General features: G+C 43.1%; 1 long non-coding RNA gene across 5 annotated transcripts in view; it reads left to right on the forward strand.

The window, feature by feature from the left end:
• LOC127005539 (uncharacterized) overlaps positions 1-18,535 on the forward strand; it is a 231,861-nt gene that overhangs the window by 114,852 nt on the left and 98,474 nt on the right. For all 5 annotated transcript variants that reach the window (XR_007758671.1, XR_007758670.1, XR_007758673.1 and 2 more), the window contains one exon: positions 4,417-4,485. This is a non-coding gene — a long non-coding RNA (uncharacterized LOC127005539). The remainder of the gene's footprint in view (positions 1-4,416; positions 4,486-18,535) is intronic.

Here is an 18,535-nt window from a genome sequence, read left to right on the forward strand (position 1 = left end):
CCAAGGGTGTGAATTAAGGTTTTCGGAAAGGGGGAGGAGGGAGGTAAAGGGGGGTGGAGGGAAGGGGAAGGGGAAGGGGAGGGAAGGGGAAGGGGGGAGGGGGGGGAGGAAACAAGGGTAGCATCTCTTTATTTGTCCAGTGGGATCGTGTTAATATAATGATGGTGATTCTCTCTCTCTCTCTCTCTCTCTCTCTCTCTCTCTCTCACTCTCTCTCTCTCTCTCTCTCCTCTCTCTCTCCTCCTCTCTCTCTCTCTCTCTCCTCCCTCCTCTTCCCTCTCTCCCTCCTCCCTCATCTCTCTCTCCCCTCCCTCCTCTTCCTCTCCTCCCCTCCCTCCTCCTCCCTCTCCTCCTCTTCCTTCCTCCTCCTCCTCCTCCTCCTCCTCCTCCTCCAGGACTTATTTCCCTACCTTTACTCCATTTTTCTCTTCCCTCCCTTCCTCCTCTTCCTCTCTATCCTGTGTGTGTGTGTGTGTGTGTGTGTGTGTGTGTGTGTGTTTCGTAAGTTCACGTCGTCAATAGTTCTAATCTCCAACACCTCTGACTCTTCCTCCGCTTCCTCCTCCGCCGCACATTACATAGTACTATACACACACACACACAACACACACACACACACACCTTCCTTTTTCTTCCTCTTCCTTCCCCTCCTTCCCCCTACTCCCTACTCCTTCCCTTACCTCCCCTTTCTTTCCTTTCTTCCCCTACCAACTCCTCTTTTCCTCTACCTCCCCCTTCTATCCTTTTCCTCCCCCTCCTCTCCCCCTTTTCCTCGTCCTTTCCCTTCCTCCCCCTCCTCCCCCTACTTCTTCCTTCTCCCTATCTTACCCCTCCTTTACCTTTACCCTTCTTTCCCTTCCCTCTTCTTCCTTCCCCTACCTCTCTCTCCTCTCCCTTGCTTCCCTTCCTTCCCTTATATCCCCATTCTTCCTCTTCCACCCCTTCTTTACCCTACTTCCCTTCCTTCCCTTCCTTCCCTCATTTCCCATTCTTCCTCTTTCCTCCCTTCTTTACCCTACTTCCCTTTCCTTCCCTGATCTCCCCATTCTTCCTCTTCCTCCCCTTCTTTACCCTCCTTCCCCTCCCTCCCCCTTCCTTCCCTCATTTCCCCATTCTTCCTCTTCCTCCCCTTCTTTACCCTACCTCCCCTCCCTCCCCCTTCCTTCCCTTATTTCCCCATCCTTCCCTTTCCTCCTATTCTTTACCCTCCCTCCCTTCCCTCATTTCCCCATTATTCCTCTTCCTCCCTTCTTCCCCTCCTCCTCCCTCCCTCCCCTCCTTCCCCTCCCTACGCTATTTCCCCGTGTGTTTTATCGCTGGGTTCCGCGTCGCTGTGTTTCGTCCGCCCGACACTCAACATAACGCGGCACTTTAGGCTCGTTGAACTAATTCCTGTGACGCTGAACGAAACTTATTGACCTTTTGGGGCCGGGGAGCGGAATAGATGCAGTTGTTTTTGTTGATTTTTTTTTTTTTTTTTGTGTGTGTGTGTGTGGGTGTGTGGCGGGGGAGTGGGGGTATGAGGGTGGGGATGGTGGGGGGAGGGGTGGTTTTGTGTGTGGGAGGGGTGATTGTGTTTTCGTGTGTGTGTGTGTGTGTGGCGGGGGAGTGGGGGGATGAGGAGGGATGGTGGGGAGGGAGGGAGGGTGGTTGTGTGTGTGTGTGTGTGTGTGTGTGTGTGTGTGTGTGTGTGTACACACACACACACACACACACACATAAACGGTTTATTGCATGAAGTACACACACACACACACACACACACACACACACACACACACACACAGGCCCTCACTATTCCCCTCTCCCCGTTCCGCTCCTCCTCCCCACACAGTTTCCTTCCCCTCCTCCTCCACCCCTCCTCCCCTCACCGAAGTAAATGATCACTGCTCGCTAAACCGAAACCGGATCACACAAAACCGGACTCGGCTCAACCGTAACCGGACCCGGATCAGCGCCTTCACCGGACCCGGCTCGCCGCTCTAATATGTCCGGCTAACCTGGCTTTGGGTCGAGTGAGGTCATGTCGCCTTCCATCCGAATTAAAAGAAAAACGCCGGCCGGTTATCCTCCGAATCCGAACGCGTGTCATACGAGAATCCGGTTGAGTGAGGAGGAATATTTATAGCCGCGCTGGATCACGCTAATGCACCTGTTGGGGGGGGGGGGTTAGGGGGGGGAGGAGGGGGAGGAGGAGGAGGAGGAAAGGGAAGAGGTAGTGGTGGTGGTGGAAGAGTTGATGCATGACACTTGAAAACACACACACACACACACACACACACACACACACACACACACACACACAGACAGACAGACACACACACACAAATGCAGACACGCAGCTACACACACAAGAAAAAATCGTCTGAACATCAACAGTTAGAGAGAACACACACACACACACACACACATATACACACACACACACACACACACACACATAAGCAGACAAAGATAGACAAGATACAGGAACAAAGACACACACATAGAAACACACGCAGACATAGACAAAAACACAGGCTAGCTCAGACAGACAGACAAACACACATACATACATACATACAGAGAGACAGACAGGGTTAGTGCATTTAGTTTCGGTTCGGATAATTCTGGTAATGTTCACAAATCCGAGGTGACTCGAATGGACGCGGCGGCGAAGCTTCGGGCGCGGTTCGGAATGGATGAGTGAGTGAGTGTGGCTGAGCCGGGACCGGAAGGGGCGGATGAACGGATGAACAGGGGGGGAAGGGGGATGGCGGGAATAGTAGAGAAAAGTGGAAGGGGAGGGAAGGGGATGACAAAAGTGGAAGAGGGAGGGATAAAAGAAAAGGGGGGAAGGGGGAATGGGGAAGAGAAAGGGGGGTTAGAGAAAGGGGGGAAGAGAAGGGATTGTTAAAGATGGTGGGGGGGGGGGAAGGAATAGACGGGAGGGTAGAGGGGGAGAAGGGAGGTGGAAAGGAAAGGGGTAGATGGAAGGGGAAGAGGTAAAAGGGAGGAAAGGGAGGGGAGGTAAAATATGGGGTAGGGGAAGGGTAAGGGAAGAAGTAGTAGAGGGGAGGTGGAAAGGGAGGAGGAAGAGGCAGAAGCGGAAGGGAGAGGGAGAGAAGAGAAATGAGGGAAGGGGAGGAGGTGAAAGGGGAAGAGGAAGGAGGAAAAGGTAAAAGGGAAGTTGAGGGGGGAAGATGTGGAAGGGGGCGATAAGAAATGGGTAAAGGGTGGAAAGGAGGGAGAGGGGAGGAAGGGAGAGATGAGGTGAGGGGTAGAGATAGGGAAATGGAGGAAGAGGAGGAGGGGAGGGTGCAGGGAGGATGAAGAAAAGGTGGAAGGGGAAGAAGAGATAGAGAAGAAGATAGAGAATGAGGAGTGTTGAGGGGAGGGTGTAGTGAGTGGAGGAAAGGAGGGGGGAAGGAAGAAAGGAAGGAAGAGAGAGAGAGAGAGAGAGAGAGAGAGAGAGAGAGAGAGAGAGAGAGAGAGAGAGATGATGAAGAAAAGTTTTAAAAATGACTGATTCTAAAATATATATATAAAAATTTGTTCATCCTGGTGTGTGTGTGTGTGTGTGTGTGTGTGTGTGTGTGTGTGTGTGTGTGTGTGTGTGTGTGTGTGTGTGTGTGTGTTAGCCAGTCACTCACTCGCTCCCTCATCCGAATCATCTGAGCGAAGCCTCGAGATACGCTTCGAGGCTCGGCTCTCTTTACATAACAGTGATTTTCGTGTTCGATCCTAATAGTCGCGCATATATTTTTGTTAAGTGAGCAAAGTGTAAAGTGCATACTTGACCCGGAGTTTATAAGTGGCTGAAGGGCTCGAACGGGGATGATGGTAATATGGTTGGTAGTGAGTCTTTCTTTTTTTTTCTTTTACCATAATCTGCCTTACTGTAAAAAAAAAAAAGTAGGACTCATCAATGGGTTAGGCAGATAGATAGATAGATAGATTGACAGATAGATAGATTGACAGATAGATAGATAGATAGATAGATAGATAGGTTGATAGATACAGACAGGTTGAAAGATAGATACAGATAGGTTGATAGATGGATTGATAGATAGACGTAATTTTTGTTTTGTGTATTATTTCTTCATTCTTGATATCTTTATTTATTTATTTTGTATTTATTTATCCGTCTTTATATATACCTGCTTAACTATATGGGAACACTTACTTTTATCATTCTTTGTTTACTTTTTTTCATTTATTTATTTCTGGATAGTAAATTATTATGACATTTTCTAAAACAACATTAACACGTATAGTTACTGGGGAGTATTTTTTGACTTGGGATAGATAGTTCACCTCTCAACCTTTTTTTATATCTGAATTCCTTTTTTTATATCTTGAATTCCCCTTTTTTATTTGTTTACCTTTCATTCCTGGATTACCTGTTTCCCTGATGCTAATTGTCCCTTTCTACAGGTAACTCGGCATCCCCACACCTGAGGACACCTGGAGAACACCTTAACCAACACACGCACGCACACCCAGGTAAGAACACTAATTACTTTCTTACTTTCATAGTGTCCCCTTCTCCCCCCTTCACCCCCTTCGCCTTCCCTCCTCCCCTTTCGCTCCTCTTCCCGTTTTCCTTCTCCTTTTTCCTTCACCCTTTTCCTTACCTCATATTCCTCCCCGTTTTCCTTCTCTCTTTTCCCTCTTTCTTTTCCCTCTCTCTTTTTCTTCCCCCTCTTCCTTCCCTTTTTTCTCTCCGTTTTCCTTCCCTTTTTTCTCCCCCTTTTCCTTCCCTTTTTCTCCCCCTTTTCCCTCCCTCGTTTTCCACCCCTTTCCCCTCCCTCTTTTTTCTCTCCCCTTTCCCTCCAAATATTTCCTCCTCTTTTCTCTCCTTTTCCTCCCCTTTTCCCTCCAAATATTTCCCCCCTCTTTCTTCCTCCCTTTTCCCTCTCCCTTTCCCCCCTTCCAACCCCCTTTCCTCTAACCTATACCCACTTCCCCTCCTTCCCTTGTCTCTCACCACCTCCCCATCTTCTCTCACACCCCCCTCAGCCTCTCTCCCACTACCCCCTCTCCCCTCCCCCTCCCTTCCACCATGTTGTGACGTCATAGGTAAACACACGCAGGCGCACTCGTTGATGCATGACGGAGCAAAAAAAAAAAAGAAAATCATGTTCATCTCTACGTGTTATTTTTTATGCGCGTCATTTATGAGTCTGGCTTTATTAATTGATTGGAAACGCGGCCTAATGACATAATTCAATAAGGGTGGTATTAATATTTTCGGCGTATAATGAGAATATGATGTTTATTTTTTTTTTCAATCTGTGGAGAGAATGCTGTGAAATCGTACACTTTTAGCTTAATTAACTCGATTACTATAGTTGTTGTTATTAATATTATTACTGCTATTATTATTATTACTACCATTCTTATTATTACTACTACTACTACTACTACTACTACTACTACTACTACTACTACTACTATTACTACTACTACTACTACTACTACTACTACTACTACTACTACTACTACTACTACTACTACTATTACTACTACTACTACTACTACTACTACTACTACTACTACTACTACTACTACTACTACTACTACTGTTATTCTCATTATCATTATCATCAGTACTATTTCTCTTTTTTATAATTTGTGTTTTGTTGCATTACTGAAAATTTGGCAGCTACATTACACACACATTTTTTTCTTATTCTTTTTAATATATTTGCTCTCTCTCTCTCTCTCTCTCTCTCTCTCGCATATTTAGGGTCCCCGGGCTAACTAGATGTCGAATATAAAGGACCAAATTAAGCCAGGTGGACCAATGCTCACCTGAAATATTATGTTAATATCACCTGTGACCCTCTGACCAACACCCCCTAACACCTCCTTCCCCTTCTCTATGACCTCCTGAACCCCTCCCCTACGCTGACTGGACCCTCCTTCCCGACCCCTCCTTCTGGCCTCTCCCCTCAACTCTCCCCTCTCCTTCCCCCCTCCCCTCTCTTCTCTCTGACCTCCTCCTCCTCCTCCTCCTCCTCCCTCATGACTGACCCCTCTTTGTCTGATTAACCCCCAAACCCCTCCCCTTCTTCCCCTCCGCCCCTTTCCCCCTCCACTCCTCCCCTTCATTCTGACCACCTCTTAACCCCCTCCTCCCATCTTTCCTTCACCGCCACCCCCTACCTCCCTTTTATTCTCACTCCTACTCTAAACCCCACAACAGGCTAACCATCTCCCCACCCCTCCTCACCCTCTCACTCCCCTTCCCCCTGAAACCCCTCCACCCTCCCTTTTCCCCTTTTCTCCCCTTCTTTGGCCATCCCTCCCCTTCTCTCCCAGTTCTAACCCCTAATCCCCATTATCTTCCCCCTTCTCCCCTTGGCCATTCCCCTTACTCGTGTCTTCCCCTTAGACCATTCTTATCTTCCCCTTACCTTCCACTCCACCCCTTAAAATATCCCTCCCCCTAGTCACTCCCTTCTCCCCTCTTCCTTCTTTACTCTCCCCTTTCTCCTCTTCCTCCTCTTCCCCTACCTTGCCTCTCCCAACGTGACCTTTTGCATCCTTTCTCCTAGTCGTTCCTCTTCCATACCTCCCCCTCTCTCCTCTCTTGCCGCCTCCTCTCCCTTCCCTCCCCTTCCTTCTCATCCCTTCCCCCCTCCGTCTCCTCCTCTTAAAATTATAATAACAAGCTTGTATGTATTCTGTTGTGTGTGTGTGTGTGTGTGTGTGTGTGTGTGTGTGTTCTGATTTGCTTTATTTCATGTTTTGTGTTTTAATTTCATTGCAGGAAATCAGTATGTGAAATGTATATATGTGCCTGTGTGCGTGTGTGTGTTCGTGTGAGTTCTCTGCTATTATTATTATTATTATTATTATTATTATTATTATTATTATTATAGTTTTTTTTACCTAGATTCAGATTTATAGATGTGTGGTACTCCAGCGTCCATAGTTTGCACGGTAATGTAATGTGATAAGTACGGAAGGGGCGAGGAAGGGTAACGCAATCTCATGAAGGTAAACGGAAAATGAAAGAAAGAAAATCAAAAGACAGGTAATGACAAAAACAAGGGAAGTTAATTAAAACGAAAAAAAATCGAACCAAAGAATACTAAATAAAAACGATATAAGAATGAAACAAAGAAAAAATAGAGAAAATATAAAGCAACAAAACAGAACAAAGAAATTAGAATAAAGATGCAGCAAAACAACAAAGAAAAACTAGAAAAGATAATAAAGAAAACAATACAAAACGGGACAAAAAATATGAATTAAAGAAGGGAAAACAAAGAAAGATGATTATAAAGGAACAAAGTAAGAAGACAAATAGAAACAAAAAAAAGAGAAAGAAAAACTAAAAGAAAACAAAGAAATGGCAATTAAAGCAACAAACAAAAAAATGTAATAAAAATTAAAACCTAAAAAAGAAATTCTGAAAAAAGAGAATCAAGCAAATAAACAAAAAAAAGATAGACAGGAAAACGAAACAATTTATCAAAACAATCAACATTTTGCTACGTCCAGAAGTCCGCAGATGTTGATTCTCTCTCTCTCTCTCTCTCTCTCTCTCTCTCTCTCTCTCTCTCTCTCTCTCTCTCTCTCTCTCTCTCTCTCTCTCTCTCTCTCTCTCTCTCTCTCTCTCATTTTTACGATAAGATCAAGTATATTCAGGTGTTTGTTTGTCCAGGTAGAAAGAGAGCTAATTACCATGCAGAGAGAGAGAGAGAGAGAGAGAGAGAGAGAGAGAGAGAGAGAGAGAGAGAGAGAGAGAGAGAGAGAGAGAGAGAGAGAGTTGAAATATATACATGTATCACGTTACCATTTTTATTTATATTTTCTTCCTGATGGATTTATGAAACAAATTTACTAATCTAATGAAAAATGGGACCCCGTGTGTGTGTGTGTGTGTGTGTGTGTGTGTGTGTGTGTGTGTGTGTGTGTGTGTGTGTGTGTTATCGCTGCTCTATCTTTCGTTGTTTTTAGGTTATCTTGTTCTTTATCTGTTCTTGCTTCTTTTGTTTATTTTTATTCTGAAAGAAGGTGAAGAAGAGACGGTAAGAGATTATGGCGATAGTAGTAGTAGTAGTAGTAGTAGTAGTAGTAGTAGTAGTAGTAGTAGTAGTGGTAGTAGTGGTAGTGGTAGTAGTGGTAGTGGTAGTAGTAGTGGTAGTGGTAGTAGTAGTGGTAGTGGTAGTGGTAGTAGTAGTAGTAGTAGTAGTAGTAGTAGTAGTAGTAGTAGTAGTAGTAGTAGTAGTAGTAGTAGTAGTGGTAGTAGTGGTAGTAGTAGTGGTAGTAGTAGTAGTAGTAGTAGTAGTAGTGGTAGTAGTAGTAGTAGTAGTAGTGGTAGTAGTAGTAGTGGTAGTAGTAGTAGTAGTAGTAGTAGTAGTAGTAGTAGTAGTAGTAGTAGTAGTGGTAGTAGTAGTGATAGTAGTAGTAGTAGTAGTGGTAGTAGTAGTAGTAGTAGTAGTGGTAGTAGTAGTAGTAGTAGTAGTAGTAGTAGTAGTAGTAGTAGTAGTAGTAGTAGTAGTAGTAGTAGTAGTAGTGGTGGTAGTAGTAGTAGTAGTAGTGGTAGTCGTAGTAGTAGTAGTAGTAGTAGTAGTAGTAGTAGTAGTAGTAGTGGTAGTCGTAGTAGTAGTAGTAGTAGTGGTAGTAGTAGTAGTAACCAACAAAGTAAAAATTCAATCAGTATTCTTCACACTACTCCGTCCATCCTTATTATCTCTTAAACACACACACACACACACACACACACACACACACACACACACACACACACACACACAGGCTACATTTATCTCTTTCCTTGCTATAATTATCTTTGCTATTAATAGGAGTTTACGTGTGTGTGTGTGTGTGTGTGTGTGTGTGTGTGTGTGTGTGTACGTCATTACAAGGTCTCAGGAAGGCGAGTGTTACCATGCAAATGCAAAAACACATATGGAAGCTTATGAATATTGATACTAAAGAACATCTCTCTCTCTCTCTCTCTCTCTCTCTCTCTCTCTCTCTCTCTCTCTCTCTCTCTCTCTCTCTCTCTCTCTCTCTCTCTCTCTCTCGGCGTTCTTTTGTTTCTTTTACCTCCCTAATATTTTTCTTTTATCTCCGTTCGTTAAATTCCCTTTGTCTCCTCCTCGCCTTCTCTTTCTCTCTCCTCTTTCCTCTTTATTTTTACTTATGTTCCTGTGTTTCGCGTCCTCTCTCCTCTTTTGTTCGCCTCTATCGCCTCTTATCGCTCTTCTTTTGTTTGTATAAGGGTTTTGATCCTGCTATAGACGCCTGGAATCGCGCAGTTGTTTTGTTGCGTGTTACGTCATCTATCTTGTCCAGTGTGTCGTTCTCCGCATCTTTATTCATCGTGTCGTATGTCTTTCCTTCTGTTTAAGTGTTTCTCTATTGTTTCTTTTATTACCTGTATTTTCTGTCATCTTCCTCTCGTTACTTTTACTTGTTTTCTTTTTGTTTTTTGTTTTGTTTTCTTTCATTCATGTTTTTTTTTCTCTCGATTTATTTCTTCTCTTCCTCTCGTTCGACTTTTGTTTGTTTTTGTTGTTTTGTTTTTTATCTCTCCTTTCGTTCTGTTTTTGCTTTCTCGTCTCTAATCATTTATCTGCATTTCTTATTCTCTCTTCTCCTTTCCTTCTATTCCTTATGATACATCTTCCATTTTCAATCATTCTACTTAACGTCCTTATATTTTTTTTTTCTTTCTTTGTTCTTTCTTCTTTTCTCACCTCCTTTCTTAATAGCTTTCTTTTATTATTCCGTTCTTCATTTTATCCCCTTTTCTTTACTCCTTCCCTCTGTTCTTTTATTATTTTTCTCTCTTCCTTTATTCCATCATTCCTTCCTTTCTTCCTGCCTTCATTTTCTTTCATACTTCCTCGTTCTGTCTTTCTTCTTTTTCTTCTTCTTCCTTCCATCCTATTTTTCTCCTTCCCTTCTTTCATCATCATCATCATTATTTTATTTTTATCATTTCCTTTCTTCGCTTTCTTTCATTTTCCTTTTTTTCCTTTTTTTTCCTCTTCCCCTATTTCCTCCCCATCACTTCCCCATTTATCTGTTGCAAAAATATAGAAAATGGACGAGGTGGGAGAGGACGAGGGGGAGGTGGGGTGAAGGGGGGGAGGGAAGGGGGGGAGGGGAGGAAGGGGAGGGAAGAGAGATGTTACCTCACACTTTTCCAAAACTTTGACTTGGATTGACAGCCCCCTCCCCCTCCCCCCTCCCCTTCCCCCCTCTTCCTCTTCCTCTCTCCTCTTTACTCCCTTTCCTCTTCCTTCCCTCTCTTTTTTTCCCTTTTCCTCCCTTCTCTCCCTGTGCAAAGATTTCTCTCCCATCACTCTTAATGGTCTCTCTCTCTCTCTCTCTCTCTCTCTCTCTCTCTCTCTCTCTCTTTCCCAATCCCCTCTCTTACTTCAATCTCCCTCCCTCCCTCTCTCTCTACCTCTGTCCCTCCCCTCTCCTCCCCTCTCCTCCCTTCCCTATCTTTCCATATCTCCCTTCCTCTTTCCCTCCCTTTGCTTCCCCTTCTCCTTGCATGTCTCCCTTCCCTTTCAGTCACCGCAAGGGACACACACACACACACACACACACACACACACACACACACACACACACACACACACACACATATATACAAAAAAAAAAGGAAAAACAAAACAAAACAAAACCGAAAAAAAGTCAAATATGAAAACTCGCTTTATTTTGAGACCTGTCCCTTTTTTTTTTTAGCGGTTGACAGGTAGGTGGAAAGGTTAATTAGCCCCCACACCTGCCTGGCTCACCTGTATATGGGCGGGACGGGCGATCGACGGCGGGGTGACAGGGAAAAGAGATTAAGAGTTAGTCCGGGGAAAAATGGCGTTATGTAATATTGGCGACGTGGGGGTGGGGAGGGGGAGGGGGGGTTAAGGGAATGGTAGAGGGGTGGAAGTGAAGGGGTGGAGAGGGGGGGGGGTGGAGTTAAGGGAATGGTATAGGGGTTGTGGTGGTGGTGGTACTGGTAGGGGTGGGGAATGGGGAAGAATGGTACAGGGGTGGAAGTGAAGGGGTGGGGAGAGGGGTGGAGGGGTTAAGGAGGTGGTATAGGGGTGGTTGTGGTGGTAATGATAGGGGTGGGGAATGGGGAGGAATGGTATAGGGGTGGAAGTGAAGGGGTGCAGAGGGGGGGGGGTGGAGGGGTTAAGGGAATGGTATAGGGGTTGTGTTGGTGGTGGTGGTAGGGGTGGGGAGGGGGGAATGGGGTTAAATGGTTGGGGATAAGGTTTTTCTGTGGTGTTTTATGGTTGTGGTTGTGGTGGTAGTGGTAGTTGTGGTGGTTAAACCGTGGTGGTGGTGATGGTAGTGGTGAATATGGTGATGATAGTAGTAGTGGTGGTGATGGTGGTGGTGGTGGTAGTGATGGTGGTTGTAGTGATGATGGTGGAGGCGATTTTCCTCACTTTTCTCTTTTTTTATGCAATGACCATAAATTTGATGGTTGCTTTTGTTGTTTTTGGTGGTGGTGGTGGTGGTGGTGGTTGTGTCTGTCGGTCCTTGTAACGTGGACAGACTTTTAATCCTTACCAGGGTGGGAAACTGACAGACAGGCAGATAGACAGACAGACGGAGACAGCACCATCGCAGCTGCCATTCTTCCACACGTTTATCTCTCCTCTTCTCCTCTCTATTCCTTCCTCATCTCCACTTCACTCATCCATTCATTCACTACCCTTCATATTCATTTTTCCACCCCTTTACCTTTTAACTCTCTCTACCTCTTCCCTTCACCTCTCTACAGTAACTCTTCTACCCCTCTACCTCTTCCCCTCACCTCTCTACAGTAAATCTTCCACCCCTTAACCTCTTCCCCTCACCTCTCTACAGTAACTCTTCCACCCCTCAACCTCTTCCCCTCACCTATCTACACTAACTCTTCCACTCCTCTACCTCTTCCCTTGACCTCTCTCCACTAACTCTTCCACTCCTCTACTTCTTCCCTTCACCTCTCTACACTAACTCTTCCACCCCTCTACCTCTTCCCCTCACCAATCTACACTAACTCTTCCACCCCTCTACCTCTTCCCCTCACCTCTCCACCTTTCCGCCTTTCCAAACCTCCACAGCTTAACCCTCTCCTGTCTTCCACATCTCCACCCCTCCACCTCTCTAGCTCCCAATATCCCTACCTTTTTATCTCTCCATCTCTTCATTCTTTGCTCCATTTTCTTCATACCTCCCTCCACTTCCTATCTTCTTCCATCCTTCCACCTCTTTTCTTTACGTCCACCTCCTCCATCCTTCCTTCCCTTCACTCCTTCCATCTCTCCCTCCACTTCTAGCCTTCCTTCCACTTCCTCCATCATTTCCTTTCCTCTCCACCTTTATGTAGTTTGCCTTAGACGCGGGTATAGGAAGGAGGAACAGGAGGAGGAGCAGGAGGAGGTGGAGGAGGCAGGAGTGAACATTTACACCTTTATTAGCTCGTGGACAGGTAAATGGAGACACAGGTGAGGTGGGGGGGGGGGGGGTGTAGGGGAAGATGTGTGAAGAATCGAGGAAAAACTGAAGAATTGTAACGAAAAAAATATAAACGTGAATGAGTAACGTGAGTAATGTGAGTAACGATTAAATGAGTGAAAAACTTTGAGTGAATAACTTGAATAGTCACTTTGTAAGACTGTATGCCTCTTGAAAACGCGTGAATGACTTGTGAATAACGTTTGAATGGGTGAAGAACTTTTGAATCACATAACTTTTGAATAACTGAATAGCTTGTGCGTGATTTTCAGTAATTTGTGAAAGTCTGAATATTTTTTGAATGACTGTGAATATTTTTGAGTAACTTAAACCTGTGAATAACGACGAATGGCCACGACTGATACTGCACGAGTTGTCTCTTCGGAATAACTTTGAATATTAATGAAAATAACTAAAATAAAATGAAAAAATGTGAACAGTATTTTTTGTTTGCGTCGGATTAAATTTTCGCAACTCACCAATTTTTTTATATTTCCTTTTAGACATTTTTTTTATTTCCTTTTAGACATTTTTTTATTTCCTTTTAGGCATTTTTTTATTACCTTTTAACATTTTTTTATTTCCTTTTAGATATTTTTTTATTTCCTTTTAGACATTTTTTTTATTTCCTTTTAGACATTTTTTTATTTCCTTTTAGGCATTTTTTTATTTCCTTTTAGACATTTTTTTATGTCCTTTTAGGCATTTTTTTATTTCCTTTTAGACATTTTTTCCTTTTAGACGTTTTTTTATTTCCTTTTAGACATTTTTTTCCTTTTAGACACTTTTTATTTCCTTTTAGACATTTTTTTATTTCCTTTTAGACATTTTTTATTTCCTTTTAGACATTTTTTTATTTCCTTTTAGACATTTTTTTATTTCCTTTTAGACATTTTTTTTTCCTTTTAGACATTTTTTTTTTCTTGCGTCAATAACTCGTGTAAAAAAAAAGAAAAAAACATTAAGGAGATGAGCGCGGAGGTTACTCGCCGAATGAGTCGCTGCACTTTTTTTTTTCTTTATTGTAGTTTTTCCTGTTATCTTATTTATTTATTTTTTCTTTTAGTGTCTATTTTCGCATTCCTCATCATTCCTATTATTTCCGTTTTCTTATCCTGCGTATATATTATTATCAAAAGTTTATTAATTTTACAATGCGTTGGTATTTACTGTGTGGCTGGTGGTGGCGGTGATGATGGTCGGTGTGGTGGTGATGAGGGTGGTGGTGATGGTTTTGGTGGAGATGGTAGTGGTTTTGGTGGTTGTGGTGGTGGTGATTGTGGTTGTGGTTTTGGTGATGATGGAGGTTGTGGTGGTGATGATGGTGGTGGTGATGGTTTTGATGGAGATGGTAGTGGTTTTGGTGGTTGTAGTGGTGGTGATGATGGTTGTGGTGGTGGTGATGATGGTTGTGGTAATGGTGGTGGTGGTTGTGGTCGTTGTGGTGGTGATGATGGTGGTGGTGATGGTTTTGGTGGAGATGGTAGTGGTTTTGGTGGTGGTGGTGATGATGGCTGTGGTGGTGGTGATGATAGTGGTAGTGGTGATGATAGTGGTTATGGTGATGATAGTGGTGGTGGTGGTGGTGGTGGTCTCTCTCTCCCTCTCCCTATCTGCTTTAAACGATATTTTACCTCCCTTATTTTTTTTTTGTCTTCTATTTTCTATTGACCTTCTCCTCTTCTCATTTGTTTTATTTATTTTCTTTCTCATTTGCGCTTTCCCGTTTTATATTTTTAACTAACCTTCACTTCCTCACGCTTGCTTGTTTTGCTTATTTTCTGTTTTTTCTTTTGCTTTTTCCTTTTTTTTTTCCATCACTTGTAGTTTCTTTATTCTCTCACTCAAACTTATATTTCTTTTAATGTTTCCGAATAATTGCTTTCCACATTTCCCAGGAAGCCTATCTCGTACTGTGGCAAGGTTATTTCTTCTAAAACACACACACACACACACACACACACACACACACACACACACACACACACACGTACACGGGACACAGTTTCGGGCGACCAACACAGAACTATGGACGGTGTGTGCGTGAATGTACACACACACGACCCAACAAGCAGCCCTTTGTATACTGACTGTGTGTGTGTGTGTGTGTGTGTGTGTGTGTTAGACTTACCGTTGTGTTGTTGGGTCAAAGGTTATATGCCCAGGTGTGTGTGTGAGTGTGTGTGGGTGTGTGGGTGTGTTAATGATGGGCGTAGGAGAGAAATATGTGCACACTACAACATTCTGAACACCTGTAAGAGATAAACGAATAAAGCAATTACAGATGATTGCAGGGAGCTAAAAATAGACATCTCAATATATAATAAAAAATAATAAGAGGGAAAGACCGACAAACAGACAGACAAAGAGACGGACACAGAGAGAGGATATGAGTACTTAAGGAGACAAAGAAAAAAGAAAAAAATGCGGTCCGAAGGTAGAAAGAAGTATTCAAAACATTATACTTTGCATACATAAAAAAGGAGAAAGAACAATTTAGTCTCGCGAAAAAGGACGGACACACACACACACACACACACACACACACACACACACACACACACACACACACACACACACACACACAAACACCAATGAACAGGAAAAGAAAAAGAAAAAAAAGAAAAATCGACTAATACAAAACACCAAAATTAACATGATAGGAAAACAAAATAAATAATAAAAAATCAGATAAAACACATGAAACAGCGTGCAGGAAATGACCCAGAGAGGAGCTGCGGGGGGGGGGAGGAGGGGGGGTCAGAGGTCAAGTGGATAGACGTGAGGAGAGAGAGGAAAGGTGGAGGGAAAGACACCTGCTGGGGGGAGGGGGGGAGGGGAGGGAGGGGAAGGGAAGGGAAGGGATAGGGTGGGAAGGACAAATTTTGGGAAGAGTCTTTTAGTGTTCCTTGTGGTGGTGTTGCGCGAAGTTGGGGTTGCTTCGGATTTTGTGTTGGTCTGTATTTGTGTTGTATTTTTGTGCTCGGTGAATGTGTGTGTGTGTGTGTTTGTCTGTTCGTTTGTTTTTGTGTGTGTGTCTTTTGTCTGTCTATTTTTGCCTGTCGTTTTTTTTGTGTGTATTTTGTGTGTGTTTCTGTCTATCATTTTTTTGTCTGTTTTTGTCTGTCTGTTTCCGTGTCATTTTTTGTGTTTTTTGTCTAGTTTCGTCTGTTTTTTTGTGTATCTTTTGTCTGTTTTTGTCTGTCATTGTTTTTTTTTTTGTGTGTGTCTGTGTCTATCTCATTTTTTTTTTTTGTGTGTGTAGCTTTTGTCTGTTTCTCTCTGTCGTTTTTTTTGTGTATATTTTGTGTCTGTCATTCTTTTGTATCTTTTGTCTGTTTTTGTCTGGCGTTTTTTGTGTGTGTATTTTTCGTGTTTCTGTTTGTCATTTTGTGTGTATCTTTTGTGTCTGTTTTTGTCTCGTTTTTTGTGTATCTTTTTTGTTTGTCTGTCTGTTGTTTTTTGGGTGTGTATATTTTGTGTCTGCGTATTTTTTTGTGTATCTTTTGTGTCTTTTTTATCTTTTGTCTCTGTTTTTGTCAGTCGTTTTTTTTGTGTGTGTATTTTTCGTGTTTCTGTTTGTCATTTTTTGTGTATCTTTTCTGTCTGTTTTTGTCTGTGTATCTTTTCTGTCTGTTTTTGTCTGTGTATTTTTTTTCTGTCTGACTTGTTTTCTGGCGTGTCTATCCTCCTTTCTGTTCTTCTGTCTATATTTCTGTGTCATTCTTTCTGTCTAAATGTCTGTCAGTCTGCCTCTGTTTATCTACCTGTCCGTTTACCAAGGTAGGGCGTTGCTGCTTGTTGTTTGCATCACTCGTGTCTGTGTATGTCTGCGTCCGTCTGTCTGTCTGTAGCCTGCAAAATCACCTTATTTGATTTTTTCTGGCTTTGGTACAATTTTCAGGCCGAATATATATGTTGATAGATTCGGAAACGGACACCGATAGACAGACAGACATACACACATACATAGACAGACATACATACAGACATACATACATACAGACAGACAGACAGACAGACGTAGACACTTAGACAGACATACAGACATACATACAAACGGACAGACACACAGATAGAAATACAGACAGACAGACAGACATACATACATACATAGACAGACAGACAGACAGACATTCAGACAGACATAGAGACACAGATAGACAGAAATTCGTCAGCCCTGTTACCACCACCACCACCACCACCACCACCATCACTACCCCCCCCCCTATCACCACCACCACCATCACTACCAACCCCACCACCACCAACCCCCCCCCACCCCCCCCCACCACCACCTCCACCACAACCACAACCACCCACCACTTCCACCACCACCACAACCATCCACCACCACCACCACAACCACCCACCACCACCACCACAATCCCCCCCCCCTACCTCCCCCCCACCACCATCATCCACCATACTATAAAATATCAAAAAACCGCAGGACGCATCACTCGCTTTCCATAACAATAACAATGAAAAGCAAATAAATAAAATATGAAACAGGTCAATGCGTACAAAGGGCCGCGCGGATAAATAATAAAGGGTGACGTGCGTGCGTGTGTTCATCATTCTGTTTAGTAATGATGATGATAATAATTTTAATTCTAATTTTACTGAAACGGAATATGGGACAGTAACTCTAGCGGTGGTGGTGGTGGTGGTGGTGGCGGTGATAGTGGGGGAGGTGATGGTGGTGGTGGTGGTGACTGGTGGTGGTGTTTGGGGGGGGTAGTGTAGTGGTGGTGGTGACTGGTGGTGGTGACTGGTGGTGGTGGTGGGGGTGGGGGGGTGTTACTGGTGGTGGTGGTAGGTGGAATGATGATGATGATGATGATACTGATAATGATAATGATAATAATAATAATAATAATAATAATAATAATAATAATAATAATAATAATGATAATAATGATAATAATGATAATAATAATAATAATAATAATAATAATAATAATAATAATGATAATAATAATAACAATAGACAAACATCACAGTAAAACTCAAACAATAACACACACACACACACACACACACACACACACACACACACACACACACACACACACACACACACACACACACACACACACACACAAAAACACAACACTGTATGTATATTATCGCGACCTAACAAGCGAGAATTAATAAAGCCATTTGTACAGAGTGAAAATTTGATGTATACGTTTGTGGCCGCCATATTGGAAAGGGGGGCGAGGGGGAGGGGGGAGGGGGGGGGGGCAGGGGTGATGTGGTTAAATAATTTCTCATTTATTGGACTGTAACGTAAAGGAGAGAGAGAGAGAGAGAGAGAGAGAGAGAGAGAGTGTAAAATAGGTCACCTCCGCCAGGTAGGTAAATACAGGTAAATTGATAGATATTTAGATAAACGTGAATAAATAAATTTCAAAATGTTTATAAACAGTGGATGGCTGGAAAATTTGGGGATGCTCGGCGATAGTGAGTGCATGCGCGCATACACACACACACACACACACACACACACACACACACACACACACACACACACACACAAAATAAATGGAAGAATTAGAGTACACATTATCCTTAAAATTTGCTTAGGATCATGAAAATAATAACAAAAATTAAATAATTGTATATTTTGTGAGTGAGTGCGTGTGTGTGTGTGTGTGTATGTATTAGTGGAGATCCCTCTTAGGCCAACTCTTTCATGTGCACAAAACCCCGACACACACACACACACACACACACACACACACACACACACACACACACACACGGCTGTAATCCCCCGCCTGTGGGTATTCCCTGCCGTGACGGTGCGGCTCAAAAATCACAAAAACGCGTCCCCTAATGGTGAACATTTAGCATTTTTTTTTTATCAACTCAAGGACGGGAGCAGCGTTAATGAATAGTCTTTTGCCTGCGTGCCAGAAAAGTCTCTAAAATAATTCAATGTTTTAATGTATTGCTTACGTAACGCAGAAAATCGCTAAGAAAAATTATAATCATTTATTAATTTTATTGGAATTGCTTATATGTTGCTAAAAGTAAAAATAATGAATAACAGAAT

This window comes from Eriocheir sinensis, chromosome 30 (assembly GCF_024679095.1).
Source record: "Eriocheir sinensis breed Jianghai 21 chromosome 30, ASM2467909v1, whole genome shotgun sequence".
NCBI classification, from domain to species: domain Eukaryota; kingdom Metazoa; phylum Arthropoda; class Malacostraca; order Decapoda; family Varunidae; genus Eriocheir; species Eriocheir sinensis.